Source organism: Pholcus phalangioides, unplaced genomic scaffold, assembly GCF_987345545.1.
Source record: "Pholcus phalangioides strain wild (caught in Gottingen) unplaced genomic scaffold, Ppha-v1.0 ptg000042l_1, whole genome shotgun sequence".
Taxonomy (NCBI): Eukaryota; Metazoa; Arthropoda; class Arachnida; order Araneae; family Pholcidae; genus Pholcus; species Pholcus phalangioides.
The window spans coordinates 33,911,159-33,930,161 of record NW_028301628.1 but is presented as its reverse complement, the minus strand read 5'-3'; the positions used below and the strand labels follow the sequence as shown (position 1 = coordinate 33,930,161).

At 34.4% G+C, this 19,003-nt stretch overlaps 1 protein-coding gene across 2 annotated transcripts in view; it reads right to left on the bottom strand.

Moving 5' to 3' along the window:
• LOC149064930 (octopamine receptor-like) overlaps positions 1–18,618 on the bottom strand; it is a 115,610-nt gene extending 96,992 nt beyond the window's left edge. For both annotated transcript variants that reach the window (XM_089254750.1, XM_089254751.1), the window contains exon 1: positions 18,452–18,618. The gene's annotated coding sequence lies outside the window, so the exon portion shown is untranslated. The remainder of the gene's footprint in view (positions 1–18,451) is intronic.
• Positions 18,619–19,003: the final 385 nt, after the last annotated feature.

The window sequence follows — 19,003 nt, the reverse complement described above, 5'->3', positions numbered from 1 at the left end:
TTAGCTTACTACATCACTACGCATAATACATGGTGATCCAAAATCCGGTCAGTTAAAGTTTGGAGCTTCAATGATTCACGGAAAAAAGCACGTAGAGTAAGAGTGAACACGCTTTGTGGTCTGCGGACCAAATATGCGGTATTTCTGTCGCTGACGGGCCAAAACCTGGTACATACATTTTGGCCATATGACCTATATTTTACGGGACATTCCTAAAATTTCCCCATCGTAACTTTGTGTTTTTGTAATTATGAATTATTTATTTATAAAATTCGAGTTTTTAAACCAATCAGTGCTTCCACGCGGCGCAAATAACCTGCTCCTAGGAAAACCCGGCTTTAGACTTGCAGTAGCTTTCTATTTCCCGACGTAGGTGGTTTTCAGCAATTATAGTGATAGTTGAAAAACGTTACTCTCCTGCGAACATTTTATTGAATATAATTAGCAACTTTACTTGCCTTTTTTCCGTGATAATTGGCGATGCCTCAAATGGGTCTCGTATTTTTTGTGAAGGAAATATGGTCATCCTAATTTTATATTATGTTGTATGCAATGATACTTTATTTTCGGGAGCATCGTTCGGATGGAGACGGTTGGTTTTAATAAAACCCCATGTCCTTTCCAGCATGTTGCAAATTGTTTTCTCTCTACGTACGTAAAATATTAAACTTTCAGATGTTACTGACTTTTGATTACCCGGTGCTTAAGGAAAGTTCATTCGTATACTTAGTGTTGATTGAAAATTACATACTCAGTAAGACAAAATAAGTCGTGAAGTTGTGTTTTGAACGAAAGGACACTTCGCATTCATAGTGTAGCTGTTTTCATTCAGTTACCACTAACGCGAATGAATAGAAGTTTTCGTTTAGAGTTATCATCTTTCAATACAAACTACGGTAACTAATTATTCGGCGTGTCTCAGAAATTATATAGCTAGCAAATACGTCAAAAATTTAAGAAACAAACTCTGAACGTGATTTTCTCAGAATTTCTGAAGTGCTCATTCATGATGTAAAAAAAAAACTCGACCAAAAGTTCTGAAATTTCACGTTTATCTTTATTCGACTTGCGTTGGTAAAATGAACTTCTGATTTAGCGATTGACAGATGGGAAATATATGTTTTTTTTTAAAATGTTGAATTATAAGATTCTTTAAAATTTATCTTGTTTTTAAAACATTGAAAATCCATGAAATTTCAACGAATTGTCACAGATATATATACACATTTAAGGTTCATTTTACTACTAGATCTCGTATAAATATTTAAGAAATGAAATATTTCAACAATTTTGGAGCAGCAGTTTTTAAACGCTCATATCTGAGGAAGTATTCAGCATATATCAGTATTTTGTATGCCTGCAAGTAGATCTCGTTAAGACAAATCTAATGATGTTACTCTGGCTTTGATACTTCTTCCGGTCCAGGAACCAGACACGCGGCCCGCTTTTGAGACGAAATTGTTTTACGCTGTATCTCGAGAGGTTCACAAAGCAAATAAAATCCAATGATGTTGTCCGATATGAATTTTTGGACAAATCCGATGATACAATTTCATTATACCAGTACCTACACCGCAGATGGAAGCACTGGGAAAATCAGCAACACGCTACACACACTCACTTTCTCGACACAACTCAATTGGTAGTAAATTGTCCTTGGCGATAAACTGGAGTTGGGATCGGCTTAAAAGATAGTACCTACCACGCAAAGGTAGGCACAAAGAACGTATTCACGTCAAACTTTGATGTCGTGTCGTGTCTATGACACAGTGCACTCAATTTTCTTTTCAAATAATTTACCCATTATATCGTGTACTATAATTCTACTGACTGTAATTCTTCTCTCATCTATATATAAGTCTACTGAAATTCACAGTTTCAACTGAAATTTGGAATTTTCAGTTGAAACTGTGTTCAGTTTTCACATTTTATCAGCAAAAGCTGAATAAAAATGTGATGATTGCATAAAATTCTCTGCTTCGCACGAATGTAATGAGTCGAAGAAATTACATATGCATATTTTAAATTTTTTTTCCAACAAAATGCATTTACGTCTATCTGATTACGATAGGTGGAAACAGTGTGTGGAAGACGATCGAGATTTTTGGGTCAGTTGGTCGAAGGTAGAAAAAACTAGGTCATTGATTTTCAGTTTATCACGAACAGATGTAAAAATTATGTTCGGACACATTTGCAAGTCTGACACCAGAAAAATTAAGAAAAAATAGAAAAAACTTGGCTAAAATTCTAAGTGGCCCGCGGCACATTCCCGGATCATTTAAGTGACCCGTGGCATATTTTCAGATAAATTGAGTGAAACTCCTCACAGTTCTAGAGTGCTTAAGTTTTCCGGGCGAAATTACAGATCTATTTAAAGACCAATGGCACAGTTTCAGATCACTAGAGTGACCAGCGACGCATTTCCATAACACTAAAGTGAGTACTTAAGTGGACCGCGGAACATTTCCAGATAACGTTAGCCTTTCATGGCACATTTAGAGATCCCTTAAGTGGCTCACAGCACATTCCCATAAAACTAAAGTGAGTACTTAAGTAGACCGCGTAACATTTCCAGATAACGTAAGCCTCCCATGGCACATTTAGAGATCACCTAAGTGGCCCACAGCTCATTCCCAGATTATTTAAACCTTTCCGGGTTTAAAGTTCGAATTTCAAGGGGGAAAAAAATTGTGGGCAGTGTGTTCAGGCCTAGAGGAGTACGCAGGTATAATTTTGTAAAGATTGCCTAACAGCTTTAATTTTATGAGTGTGGTGGGGCACACCTTGTCTTCAAGACTTGATTTTAGGAAAAAATTAAAACTTATACAGAATGAAGAGATTAGTGTACAGCAAACAAAATAACAGAAATTTTTTCCCAGAAATCCTTTTGATATACAAAAAAAATCCTTTGGATCTCTGAAAAATAAGGGTTTTCAAAAAATAAGCTCAGGCCAAAAGCATGGATCGGCTTGTGGGTGCTGTCATCTGGTAATGATAAAAAAAAGGTTCAAAGTAATCCCTAAACTAATTTTCATTTTACTTATTATTTATTTTCAGTGTTTGAAAAGGAAATTTTTAATTGTGGACACACGCCAAGTCGGAAATGATTCACTGACGTGAGGTATACTTGCAAGATAATTTGATTGACCCACAGCATAGTTATAGCGCACTTGAGCGTCACAGTTCTAGAGCACTTTAGCATCCCGCGGTACAATTCTAGAGCACTTCAGCTTCACGCACCACAGTTCCAGCGCACTGAAATAACCTGTGGCACATTCGCAGATCAATTAAGTACTTTTACCGCGCTGTATCATCTCTCTTAATTAAGTGGCCTTCGACACATTTCCATATCAATGAATTCACCCTCTTTCCCTCAAAGATTGAACAGTGAAACACCCTTGCTATATATGCTACCCATATGAAACGTTAAGCCATAATAGAACCGATTTTCAACATAGTAACGCATAATAAAATACTCGATACTGCAACTTTGTTTAAGAAAATGACAAAATATGAGAGATCAATAACGACGAAGTTATTAGTTAGTCATACAAATAGAGGACAAAAGATAAATCGGGTGAAAAAAAGTAACGAAAAAATAGATCCGAATAATAACGGTATCCGTTACAAAAAAAAAATAGAATCTCCACCTGAAAAACTGTATAATACCCATTCCAAACCAGCTGTGCATAAATTAATATAGGCATTAAACAAAAGACCAGAAAAATCGAAAAAATATCAGCTACTTTTTTTCATAATAGCTTGAGCAATATTGGCTTGACAAAAGAAATAAAAAATTCTTAGAAGTGGCAGATAGGAAGGGTTGTCATAAAATAGCATATACAGTGGAACCTGCTCTAACGGACACTCCCGGTTAACGGTCCTCTGGAATAGGGCTTTAATGTATTTCACTCCCCGTTAGCGGACACCCTCGATACAGTGAAATCAAGCAAACTCGTTTATGTTTTTCTCAAATTCTAATTTATTAATTTTCGGTCATAAAACCGAGATTTTATCATATTCAATTAAGATTATATCCTATCCCAAGCACGTGATAGTAAATATGACAAATCGTCAATTAATTACTTGAATAAATGAACATAACTATGGTCCAGGTTGGTGAATTCGAATGGAAATGTGTGTTGGTTTTGTTTATTTATAACGTGTGAATAAAAAAACTAGCATTACAAGACTGATAATGTTATAAATGTTTTATCTCTCTCTCTCTCTCTCTTCTTCACACTTATTTTAATTTAATTTTATTTATTGAAAAATATGTATAGAGCACGTATTATGCACAGCTGAAATAATTAATTAGCTTAATCAGAAAAAAGGACCCTGAATTTTTCCGTATTCATCAGACTTCCCAACTTTGGAAATTGTATTTAATTCCTTTAAAAGTGACAAATATAGTGATATTTGATCAGCCTTTCTTTATCGAGACGATTGGTGATTATGAATAACCACCGGTGTATCGTTCTTACACACACAGCAACATATATTTAGTTACACACACAGTGACATACAAAATGGAATCAATTGCGACCGAAGCCAAATGTTGTATAAATGTGAAAGTTGCATAAACGAGGTCTAAATGCATATTGTAACTTCCCGCTTAGCGACGAAATTTTTGGTCCCACCTGTGTCCGTTATCGGGAAGTTCTACTGCGCAAGCCACTAGCGGCCACAAAAATCAGCGAATGGAATTCCAGCTATAGGTGTTTCGAAGTATGCGCTAAACCAGTGTTAGACCATAAATGGTGATAGACCTGTGTTTTGCTCGGTTTGAAAGAAAAAAAAAAAGAAAAGCACTACATATAACAAACATTGCACAGAAACAACTTCACGTCAGGTTAGCTACATGTACACGCACTTTCTAACATGTACCAATTCGTTAGAATTCCACAGAGGAATGTGAACAATGGGAATGGGTGGCTTATTAGTACTTAATAAATGCTGATCAATTGTAATTGTTCATCCCATAAGATATACATTATTTTTCTATGTTATATATTTCGTAAATATAAGCTTATACTATATAGTTAAGGGGTTATTATACCTTACTTAATTATCAAGTAATTTATAGTTAATTTTAAATTAACTATATGTGTATTAATATCATTATTAATTAATTTATTTATTTATTTATAAGTAATTAATTTGTATTGCCCCCGACTAGGTAAAAATACTGCGCATCAAAATGAATATTTGATCATTATTTAAGCCATTGGGTTCCAAGACTCCCTAATTAACAGACTATACACATTCATTATTTCTAAGTGGCGACAATATCAAAATTGCTTATGAAGTTTTTGTTATGGGGATTTCGTTTTCCTTTTTTTCCGCCACCCTGTTGGGGAGACTGCATGTTGTAATTCAATATTTGGTGTTCCGCTCACAAAGACTTCTTTTTTTTTTTTCGAAGTGGATGCCAGAAACAGAGGATCATTAATCTCTGAATTTCGACATGACAGGTTGATGGCACTCTACGTTACTCCAGACTCGCACCTCTTCAAACCCAACCACCAACATTCCATTGCTCATGCAATAAGAATACATGTATCAATACAAATCTAGTTCTTTGTAATCTTATGGACGTGCAGGTAATAAGTAATAGTGTGCACAAGCATCTTTTAAAATCTATAGGCAGGTAGTTTATCCAATACCATACTATAGACTACATTTGTATTTGTATCTCACATAGAGATATCTCTAGTGTGGTTTTGGTCCCTCTTATCTAGGTACCACCACGTATTTACTCATTCCGGGGATGGGCAATACTATAAACGCGATTGGATTTCATCACGCTTTCCTTCCCAATAATAAATAACTCCTCTCGAAGTCTATCATGCACAAATCAATGCCTCGAGCATCTATTCCACTGGTGCGCCTAACGGGTTGCCGCTCTAGAAAGGATGCCAAATCAGGGGTAAGAAGAGAAAAGTAGAAAAATGCAGAAAAATCGGAAAAAAGTGTGTTTGTAAAATTCAAACTATGGTTGTGTTGTATGGAATAATATATGCAGAGGAAACTAATTCTTTATGCAGTGCATCTAGTTGGCAACACGACTAGATAACCAATGAATGTGTCTCAGTTTATGGAAGAAGTGAAAGAATGCAAAGCACAGAGAAGAAGTGTAACGACTAAATTCCCCGTGTTTCACCATACTACTTATGGCATATCACAAATCTGTTTTCTGGGTTATTTTACTGGTGCGGATTATACACCGGATTGTCGCAGATGGTGTGGCACGCAAAGCTGCAGCTGACCATTATGCTGGCCTTTGAACAGAGAGAAGTTGGTGGACCCTGCTATAGTCTAAACTTCATTTTTACTTAATTTTGATTCGAAACAGGAGGTTGATAACAAATAATTTTGAGAGAAAACAATATCTACATTTATTTTAGTATCTTATAGGAGAGAAAAAATTGTGTGATTGACGTGACCTCGTAAATTTTTGTGTCTTTCTGTCTCAATTCCCTTCCTCACTTTTCCATTTATCTGGATGTTCATACCAGACATATCCTAGACGGTAGAGCTAATATTGAAAACAAATAAACGCATATAAGAAATAGTAATTTTTGTCGTAGGAAAACCCTCATCAATCTCTTCCAATTCGGAAGAGACAAACTAACAACCTTAAAAGAAAGTAGAACAGCATGTATAATCGCACTATATTCAGTTTTCTTCTAAGGTTTTATTGGAATCTACCCTTTCTCAAGCATCGCATTTATATACACTGTATTGCACTCAGTCACATCAGAATAAAATAAAGTATTCAATTACGAATGATTACATTTCGAGATATAATCAATTTCATTTCATTCCCTCTTTATCATAACCCATTAGTTTTTAGTTCGTCGTATCACATTATTTTCTTCGATGTAAGTATGAAAACTTGATCAAGATAGCGAAACATGAACTTAATTCTTTGAAGTGTGTGGAAAATTGAAAATAAATGTAATATAACGTAGTAGTCAACAATTTTTTATCGTTAAAAGTTTCATATATTCAGGCTGATAGATTGAAATGATGGTTGCAGACAGAAAGTAAATGACCATGAATTCCATGAATACGTTTAAGAATTTTATTAGGTTGCAAAAAACAATATTTGGAATATATATTTGAAAGAGATATAATCATATTTTTACACTTCATATATCCTTTATTCCTAATCATTCTCCATTGAAAACTTCGATTATTTTCTGTCACCATACGAATTTGCGTAAAACAAGGGTTCACAACTGCACAATCTTTTCAATTTACTTGCGTTTGACTATATTTCAGCTATAATTGGTCACTTTACCTGCCTCTGATAGTGTCTCCAGCTGTAATTAACATCTTCAATTGCTTTTGATAATATTTCCAGCAGTAATTAACAACGTTACTTGCCTTCGACAATATTTTCAGCTGTGATTAGCATCTTTACTTACAGTTGGAAAATGCAATAATTGGCGATTAATTTGCGAGATCATGTATAGATCCTGGTTTCCCATGCTTTTATGAAGAAAATCTGGTCAGCCCAGGTATTTATTGTGTTGGGTGTGTATAGATTTTTTTTTTTACCAGAACAACTTTCGCGGCCAGAATGAAGCCTTTTGGCGGGCCAAACGTGGCACGCGAGCCGGAGGTTGTGCACCCCTAATGTAGGATTTTAATCATAGTTTTATTTGTTGACCGACAGTGGTTTGGACCGCACTGCAGCGTCAGCGAAGATTAGATATGCGATGTTTGCAACATGTGTAATGTGTGGGTCAAGATGATGCATTGACGCTATGACCCAAGAAGTAGTCAACATGCCAGTGGATGGTGTCAGCTACTAATTATTTTTTTTGTTTGGTTCTCTCTAAGTGTTTCGTCATGATTTTTTTTCTCTACTGTCCATGAAATAAACGAATAGAAAAATGATATCGTTTCCCCTCTACCTGAATGCACATTATACGTATCTCATATCCATCAATGGAATTTCTAATATGAACTGGTGCGTATGCTGAAAACAATTACTCACCAGTAACTGGGCACAACATTGGACATCACCAAGAAAGGACTCATTGGCAATTTTTTGGGTGATGGACGGGTATTGTAGATTCATTTGAGCTCTTCTGCTCCCACCGTTCACATAGTCACCAGTTGTCAGACAAAGCATAGAGCTCCATATTTCGACTGTTTTTATGAAATTATACTCATTCTCGGAAGTCATTTACTTATGATGTCTGATTGAGGTTTAAAGCTCTTCTACTTGCAATGCGGATATTGAGGCATGATCTAGTGCAGTGGTGGCCAACCTGGGGCCCATGGTCGTAGGGAACCAAGTCTTTCACAAGGATGACGTCACTCTCCGCTAGCATACGAAGGTTTTAACAACTGGATGTTGCGAAGATATACTTTGGAAAGAAAGAAAATTCAACTGTCCCTGTGGGGAATCGAACCCACGTCCTTTCACTTTCCGGGTGAACGCCCTAGACCACTAGACTACCACCACTAGACCGCAGTTGTGAGCTTGGCCTGAGTCTGGTTCGGCCGTCCATGTACGGTCCCTTTCAGTGTACACGAGCTCCAAGGAAAGATTGAGAGATTCGGTGCCTCTGTAGTCTAGTGGTCTAGGACGTTCACCCGGAAGGACGTGGGTTCGATTCCCCGCAGGGGCAGTTGAATTTTCTCTCTTTCCAAAATATATCTTCGCAACATACAGTTGTTAAAACCCTCGAACCAAGTCTTTGTCTGAGGCCTGAGACCCTACATCTGGATCCCTAGACTAAGGTAGCCACGATGGAAAATCAATTTAAATACGAGCAGTGGCAGATGATCCATGAAGCTTCAAAGTGCGTTGGGTAAAACAAAGAGATGTTAAAGAAATATGACGGGCAAAGTATAAATATTTCTAGAATCCAATAGACCCATTCCCTAACTTCGAGACATGAATGCGAGCTGATCTCCTCGTTAAAATAGCAGGCCTACAACGCTTCAAATATTCACTCATTGCACTTCACTCATAGTTGGACAAACAGATGGCAGCACAACAAGCATTCTATTCGATAATACAGTCGATGTTCGTTATAAAGACCCTATTTTATAGGGACCATTCCATTACAACGACCGGTAGGATAAGTCAGAACTTTTTTTATAGAATGGCTATATGAGTTACTCATATATAACGTCCGTTTCCGTTTCGATGGGAATGGGACGAAGGGGGTCGTTATATCGAGCGTCGACTGTGTCACTATGAAATGTTTTCAGCAATCTAAAAGGTTCTTCAGTAATTACGATGTCACATTCGAATATCGATGAAGACGTATATCGACTACACACTTTTCTTAGCCACCATTATGAAAAAATTTAGTCTATTAATTTAAGCAAAGTTATCGCCTTTTTTTTAGAACTACTGTGTGTGTGTTTCAAGTGTTTTCGGATTTTTATGTCATTGCAGTTCTCCGATATTTTCATTCATTCATGTCGAAACCGATTTTTTCCCAAATCTAATACATTTCTTGAAACAATAATAGTTTATTTTTAATGGTTTACGATGCTCTCTGCAAACCAGAGAAAACAAATTTAATGAATATTTTAAACCGTAGATTCACCTTCCCGAATGATGTAGATATCGATATAGTATTGATACAGAAGAGGGAAAAAAAACTTTTAATGCATTTTATCGATGGCTTAAAAAAAAGAAACTTGTATAAAAACCATTTAAACGCATCGATATTTCTTAACTATCGGAAAATGAATCGATATAGCGTTAATCCCTGCAAGAGTGTTTTTCTGTTGTTCATAAATTTTAATAAAAGAATATTATTACAGAATTTCGGAGTTTTTATACTCAGCAAGGCTTCATAAAAATAATATGCCCCGGATTTTAATTTCAGCATTCAAATCAACCGAGCCGCTCGCTTAGCCATGTTTTCGCGAAGTGACGAAAAATGTTATAGGTGTCTATAGTCTACGGTTAATCTTTGAATTTCCCAGAATTTGAGACTGTATACGTGTAAAATCGCCAATCACCTCGATAAGTTTCCCACATTTATCTCTTTTACCGGCGATTATGCATAATTCCCGAGTGTCGTTGGTAAATTTTATAAATGCTAAAAATAATCATTTTTACCGGTGATCATACCAAATACCCTGGTTAAACCTGGTAAATTTGATAAATACTAGAATATTTTTCGCTTTTACTATTGATTGTGAATGATACTCTAGGGAAATAGGTGAATTTTATAAATATATAAAAAATTCCCAAATGCTTGGTTGTAGGTTTGATAGATACAGTCAATTGGACAACCGGTTATCATGCATAATAACCGGAATTTATCCCGTATTTTTATCACAGAAATAGGTCAATCCTAGGTATTTATCGTGTTGAGTGTATTGATATTTTTCTACTGGAACAGCTTTCGCGAGAAGGGTATAACCCCATGGCGGCAGCAGTTCCCCCGGGCCGGAGTTTGTGCACTTCTGTTTTAAAGTATGCTATCGTTCAAGTCCTATCTATCCTTAAACGTACCTCGTAAAAATTCCTCTGTAGAATTTCTAATGAATTGGTACATGCAGGAATGTATGTTTTAATTGTCAGAATTATGCGTTTCTTGTTCTAGTGGTGCTGCCATCTGACTTTTATATTTAGAATTTATTTTATTTATACTACCCGCATGGAAAATCCACTAATATGAAATCAAATTTCATGTGTTGATAACATATGATCTGAAATATACAAATTTTTCAAATAGTCTATCATAATATATATATATGCGTAGTTTGTAATTTTAAATAAAATCATATCAATTTTATTATAAAAATTATAATTTGTCAATTAGCAAACATTTTCATGTAAGACTTATTGCGATTATTATGGTAATTTTTGCAAATCGCCAACCAATTGAAAACTGTGAAGTACTTTCTTCCAGTGTTGTACATTTATTGCGCTTAAGTAATCAGCTGATGCAGCTTTGAGCAAATTACGTAATTTGTAATCATGTTCCTCAAACAGTTGATTTCATCCAAGGTTTATTATGACAAATGCATCATTAGCCTCAATAAGACAGATTCTTCAATTAGCCTGCGGCAGATGTCTTATTTAAGACAAAAATTAGAAGATTTCTGCGAGTTACGGTACAATTCTGAATTACACGCTTGAATTTTTATACTCAAATTACTAACGGAAAATGTTATCCTTGACCATAGTAAGCCTTGAAACATTTGAAATAATTTTAATGTTATTGCATTCTAGCTGATGTTTTTAGAGTGCAATATATTGCAAACATATAAGCTTGCAACTGATTGTGCTTTCAAACCTTGTCTGTGACCTTCACAGAGATTTTGTAAATAGGCACGCTTTAGTAAAAAAATTGTGCGTTTGTTTTTGCAGTGTTTCTTATCAAAATTACAAGTTTAGTGAACTATACTTAGTAATTATAATCTATGCAATCACTTGATGAACCATACCAATTGCTCAATCATTGTAAATAAGATTATTAATATTTTTTTCACTAGTGGGGGAGGAATAACATGTAACTTGGAACAGCATAAAACTTTGAAATTTTTCCTAGTTTACCTTGGGATACTCCAACCTTACACTAATTTTTAATACTTCTTTTGCTTTCTAACATAATTTATGTTTCAAATTTTAGTTCTATACTTCTCTCTCACAAAAAAACTTCAGTAACTCCCCTTTCTTCTCTTCTAGTTGTTTTTTGATCAAATTTGTTGGGGAAAACATGAAAGTTTACAGTGTGAAAAGAGCCCCACAGTGTAAAACAATATTTCATTGTCCATCAGAGATATAGCAAATGTTGACATCACGGGTTTTGTATCTCTAATGCAATCACCTAGCATCAAACAAACCGACAAAACTAAAAGATTTTAAAACATTTAATTTTTCTTTCTACAATTACAATGTAGAATAATTTTACATTTCATCTACATAAATACGCTCCTGCCTGTATTATTAATCATATTTTGATTTTTTTTTTAATTTCAAAAAATGATTTATATCAAAATTGTATTATTTTTCAAGTAGTATCTGTATTTTTAGTTTCGGGAATTTTATCCTCTTTCAAAGTTCAACAGTACATGATCGAAGATTCCTCGTTTTACCTTGGAACATGTTTCCCTTTTGAAAAATTCATATTTTATAATTACAATAAGAAAGAAAGGCAATTTTAATTCCACATGTTATTTCGTACAGTACACAGATACTAAAACTGAATTTAGTGAAATTTTACGGTAAGAGTTGAATGAAAAAAATTTTTAAACAATGTGCCAAGATAATGTAGAAGAGTCTTTACTTGGCAGTACCTTATGTGTTAACACATAAGGCTCAGGTACTGCCAAGTAAAGACTCTTCTACATTCTCTGCTCCTGGTTTAAATGGTTCTTATGGAATTATATAAACGTCTTTTAAAGCAAAATAAAAAGAAGACAACTTTCTTGGATATTAAGAAATGAAAAGCTGATGATTACCCCTACAGTTACTTTTATTTTCAACTTGATATTTGTCTTTGATATATATATATTCTTTTCTTTTTCCCATTTTATTTCGAGTGTCGCGCACATGATAGGGGAATGAAAAAATGAGTTCCTTCAAGTTAATGAATTGAACCTTATCTCAATCACAGTTAATGGCTTTGTGATGTTACCAGGAGATGGATGGAACAAAGAAAAAAGATTTTAAGAAATGAGAAAGGAAAAGAATAATGTCTTGAAGAAATCTTCTGAACTCACTCTGCTAATGACTTTAGATCAGAGAGTTTTTTTTTTTAAATGATTCTCTCAGTTTCAGAGACCATTGGGTATATTCCATGTCCATGCGTGGTTCATATCTGTTACATACAGGTTGCACATTTCGATTACATTATAAATTCTCCCAAGTAGATTTTTATTGCATGCTGTTATGAAGGAGCATCTTTTAGATCATTTTGTGTCACTTTCAGATCATTCTGTGTCACTTTCAGATTATTCTGTGTCACTTTCAGATTATTCTGTGTCACTTTCAGATCATTCCGTGTCACTTTCAGATCATTCCGTGTCACATTTGAAGAAAGAAAATTTTTATGGGCTGCATCGGAAAGGAGAAACTTATAGGGCACATTTGATTTACAATTTTCTGCGTCTAATTCCCACAAGTTCATTATTTTGAAAACAAAAATATCATTGTATAATCAGCAGTAGCATTTAATCTGCATGTAAAAATTTCATTCATCTCATTAATTGTGAAATTTTAATGAAAATAAGGGTTCACTTGCCATGTTTATAAGAAAAAATTACGTTTTTTCACATCCTTCGATATTTATAAATCTTCAACAAAAAAATTCTGACTGCTTATATTTAGAAAATATTTATTTCCATTCCAAACTCTTGGAAGGGTTAACCTTTGGAGGTGGGGCGAACGGCGCAGTGGTTAAATGTTCAAATGAACATTACCGGTAGGTCCGTAAGTTCGATTTTGAAGAAGGACATAGCATCTTTCCCATGTTTGTGAAATTCGAAACCACATACGCAAACCGATATAGACAACTCGGAATCTATTCGAAATAAGTCCACCCGCTTCATTTTTTTACTGACGGGGTCTTCTTCAGTCTCCATTACAGAGCTCAAGCGCCTATTCAATACCCAACTGCTTACCCCTCACACTTATCTCTCGATTAACTATACTTTTATTACTAATCCTCCATGGATTTTTAATACGGACACTTCCCATACTCTAATTGAAGCATCACATTTTTCCACTAGTCTTAACCATCCTCGAAAACTGAAACCCATTTTTGCATCTATAAACTGTTTCAAATCTAGTTTCTTCTCTTCAACTATAACCGATTGAAACAACCTTCCATCCAATATTGTGGATTCTATTGCAATATACGATTTTATTTGTAAACTCATCCACCATCTTTGTCATATTTCACAGCCACATTGCCTTTTATAGGCCTCGGCCCGGCCAAGTGATATCGATTAAAAAAATGTGTTTCCCGTCTACCGCACCTGGGATGACCACCGACAGATGGTGTGTCTCAATATTCTCTCTCCAGAAATGCCCCTTTGCCCATGGCGAGGACAGAAGTATAACATGACTTTCTATAGAGAAAGATTTCCGACCTACTAGATCTGTAGTAGATTGCTACGATTACACAAGTCGCTACGATATACAGGGTGATTTCATAATTCTTTTTGGCCGCATGTTACTGGTTACATTTTTACCGTTGATCCCAGAGACATACATCCAATTTGAAAAGTATTCAAATAACGTGTGCAACTCAGACACGTCCTTCATTTGCATAAAGGGTTGTATAGTTATTAAAATTAAATATTAACGTTTTATATATGGACTCCCTGTCCTCAAAACTCCAAAAATAGAGTTGTTGCCCTGTCTCTCCCGATGCCAACAAAAAAGCATTCCACGTTTCTAATCGCAATATTCGCTGTGGTATTTGCATTCAAATATCGGAGGACAGTTCGGGAAAAAAAAAACCATCATAAACGAAGGAAAGAAGCATTGTCCGATAGTTTATACATTTCTTTCCCAATTTTTCTCCGATTTTTGAATTCGAATATTTCTGCGAATATTGCACTTGGAAATGCGGATTTTTCTCTTGCTGCCTCAGAAAAGACGCGGAAATGCCTTTGTAATTGGGTTTCTTTAGGACTGTGTGTACGGATAAAAAGTTAATTTTTTTTATCACACTAACTATACAGCCCCTTTCAACACGAATCTCATATATGAACTCTACACATTGTTTGAATTCTTTTTCTAATTGATAGTATGCCTCTAGGATCAAAGATTCACCAGTAAAATGAGGAAGAGAGGATTATGGAATCACCTTGTACAATCTTTAATAAGAAATTCCGATTTTTTTTAACGTATTAAAAAAATATGCGGATTACACACAGGAAAATACGGGTCTGAGAATAATTCATAAGAACACTTACCAGTCAAATGCAACGTAACAAATCCAAGAAACAAGTTCTTCATCAGTGTTCAGTGGCTAAAAGCGCTTGAAATCTGAAGGAACAGTTTTGAAACTTTCACCAAAATTTGTCACCGTTTGTGACAATTTTGAATTGCTTATTGGGCATCATTCACGGCTTCTCTGAACTCCATTCGCTACAACCCCCCCCCCCCCCCACACTCACAATTTACGCTATTATGGGAGATGTTCCATGAAGGATGCTAAAAAGTTCTACGATAGATTCTAGCATTAAAATAAAACAGATAAAGAAGATGAAAATTTGGCTTTTTTTTTGGGAATTTGAATTTTTATACAGAATACTTGAATTTTTAAACATTTGAATTTTTATACAGGGTGCATAGCTAACGGAGGTTATGACAATTTACTGCGAACATAAGTTTACTGCTATCCTAGAGGTACGCATCCAATTTTAGAAAAGTTTTCAAATAACGTGTAGTACTCAGATATGTTATGCATGTTTCACGGGGTTGTATAGTTCTTAAAATAAAAGAATTAACTTTTTATACAGTCTTCGTGTATCGAAAAACCCAATGAGAGAGTTATTGTCTTGTTTCTCCTGATAAAAAACCAACTAAAAGAATTCCACGTATCCAAGGGCAATATTCACCGAGACATTCGAATTCGAAAAACGGAGGAAAGTTTGTAAAAAAAAAAAAATCTATAAATGTGGAAAAAACGTCTTACCCCCATTTAACGCTGTTTTTATCCCAACTTTCCGTCGTTTTACGAATTCAAATATCTCGGTGAATATTGCACATTTAAACATGATTTTATTTCTGTTGGTATCAATGGAGACAGGGCAACAACTTTCTAATTTGGTTTTGGGATACACGGGGACTGTATAGAAAATATATATTTTTTTTCAATAACTATACAACCCCTTGAAACATAATGATAAATTGAGTACTACACGGAATTCGGAAACTTTTTCTAATTGGAAGTATGCCCTAGGATCAATATTTCGCCAATAAAATGCCATACCCTCTGTTTGCTACACACCCTTATGAAAAAATGCCCGATTATATTTGAATTTAAGCCCCTTTTTACTGAATCGAAAAGAAAAAAAATGACATTATGAAATTTAAATGAAAATTCGCCGGGATTTCGAAAATTCTCGATTTTCTCCAGTTCTCATATATTATGTCAGATATTCATATATTTTGAGACTTTTTTTTATCAGATAACATGTCAAAAATGGTACTGATATCTCATTCGTATTTCTATTGTTATGGAGTAAATTTCTTTGTAACCGATTGAAAGTGAAGTACATTTCACCAACTGACATCCCAATTATTACTTTCCTAAAGTGAATCTCTCCGTTTTTATTTTATCTGATGTACATTGCCGTGTCCCATAAATTCGTAAATGGTATAAAAATTGCTAAAAATCGAAGGAATTTTTATATTTGAATGCAGTTCGGGCATAAGTTATTCTCACAAAGAGCCTTTTTGTTTTTTGTACATAAAAGATTTTGTACATCTTGGGCTGAGAAAAAGCCATCTATCCCTCTAAAAGAGATTTAGTTCATATTTTATATATTGATAGAGGATGCTACACGAATTTAAATCAGGAGTGATTGGGCCTGAACGTTTCTTCTACCTATTCTATGCCTGAAACGTTCGTAAAGCTTCAGCCGGGGATTCGTGGCTGAGATATAACAACTTTACCAATGTTGCTTTGTTTACCAATGTCAACATCACAATGAAATACTTATGTAAGCGCCATTAATAGGAAAATTGGGAAATGAGTTGGACGGCTTTTATATAAAAGGAACCAATCACTATTTTTAACATTTTGTAGATATACCGACATCTCAACTATTGAAGAGGTGGGTTTTTTTTAAATCTAAATAGAACCAAGTGACATATAGGCTGTGAAACCGTCTATGGGCACTTGGACCAACTACCAAACTGAAGAGATAACTGAATCGAAGGAACTTTAAATGGTTTTTTCTAAGTTTCCATTTAATGGCGCTTGTTTCCTTATATATAAAAGCCGTCCAGTTTTACACCCCCCTGCATTTTACTGGACTCTCATTTGCATACTTCCAGTGACAACGCCCTCTATCGACAAGGTTAGAACAAAAAGTTCCTTCTGTACCAAATAAAACTCTTCGCGAGAATAACTTTTCCGCAAATCTCATTCAAGAAATATAAGAATTCTTTAACTTTTTATGAATTTTTAAACGATTTACGAATTCATGGGACACCTTCTACTTATACTCGTTTCTATAATTTCGCAGAATTTGTATTGCTTTTAAACATTATCTGAAATCTGAAATCACCTGTATATTGAATCAAAACGTGTTTGCGGATTGATTTTTAATATATACAGTATTTTATTATGATATTTTAATATTTTTATGCATGTTCATACATATTATTATGATATATTTAGTACATTGAATTCTGTTATTAAACCGACAAAACTTAATCTATTTTCAAATACAGTAGACACTATATAACGAATTTGTCTGTATAACATATACAATAAAATTCTCACCGTAACGTTAATAGTTTTGTAAATATAGACTGTATTGAAAATTATAACGCATTCCACATACAAAAACCACATATTTATAACAAAACATACAAATTATAACCTCCATACAGAAACGTAAAAAAATCGATAAATGGGGACCCGAATTTGTATGAAATGCATGAAAGTACAGTAAAACCTCTGTTCCGCACATCACTGGCGTGACGAAAAAATTCGTCCGTAACAGAAGGGTGACTGTTAAACTGGGGTTTGAAATGTATACTTCTGTTATACGAGAAGAAATTATTATGTGGCTGTGAAAAATAGAGATGACCGCATCTCAGGAGTGTCCATTAAGAGGGGTTATACTGTAATTGAAAATATTTATCGCATAACACTTTTTCGGGTCATGGAATTTTTAACGATTTCATAGAATTCATAGAAATAGAATATAGAAAAGCTCAAATTTTTAAATAGAGCCTACATGTAGAAGTTTGAATCATTAGCGTTGCAAATAAAAGTTTTCTTACCAAAAACAAAATTAATATTAAGAAAAAAGACTTGGAAAACCATAAACATGTGTCATATTTCGGTCAATCGAAACACTTGAGGATCCAAAACTGAAGGAAAGTCCAAGAAATAGTGTCTCCATACAATTATTTTATTACATTTTTGCATACAATTTACTTCGTGTAAAAAATTATGCTGCGCGGATGAAAAGAAATATATTACACCATTTCCTACTGAAATATTTGAAAATTTGATTTTTTTTTAATTTAAACTTTTAATTTAGACTTTTTTATGAAATGCACATCAAAATGATAGGATATTTCATCAAATTTAAACAAACCAGAAAAGGTTCTGAATTTTCTCGTGAAATTATACAGAAATAAGATCTAAATTACATAATGCAAACATTTTTAATTTCATTGCATTTTTCAATTCAACATTTCATAATACACTTAATAATCTCAAGTTTGAAAAATATTCTGAATAAGTGTAAAAATTCTCACCTTATATTCTGCAACGAATCAAATAAAAGGGTAAAAAAAAATATTCTCTCCAGGAAAAGATTTTCCGGATCAGTATTCCGAATCAAGGTTTTTCGGAGCTATGCATTATAATTGTCTCTCCTTATTTCGAGAAATACCGTTTTGTGCACTGTACGAAATCCACTCGCTTTCGGAGTTGAATCAGTTTTGTGTTGCAACAAGAAAACTCGAGCTCTTTGGCAACATCTATCCTTCACGAAAGCCAAGTATTCCCACGCCAATTTTTAGGATTCCGCCAATGTACCTGAAGTATTGAATGCGAATGGTTTCTTTTTTTTCAACTGGGAAAGTTGAAAGTGCAAAATACTCTCATCTTTGGTAAATAAAAACCACTTCATTTTTTTCTCCAGAAAATTATTATAAGTAGGGATGTGTAGATTTTCGGATTTACGGAATAGATGCGAAATTGTCAATTTTGGTTGAAATAAATGAGAAAAACTGATTTTTATTAACTACTTTTCCGTAATTTTGATAATTTACAATTTTTGAAGCAAAAACAAATAGTTTTACTGA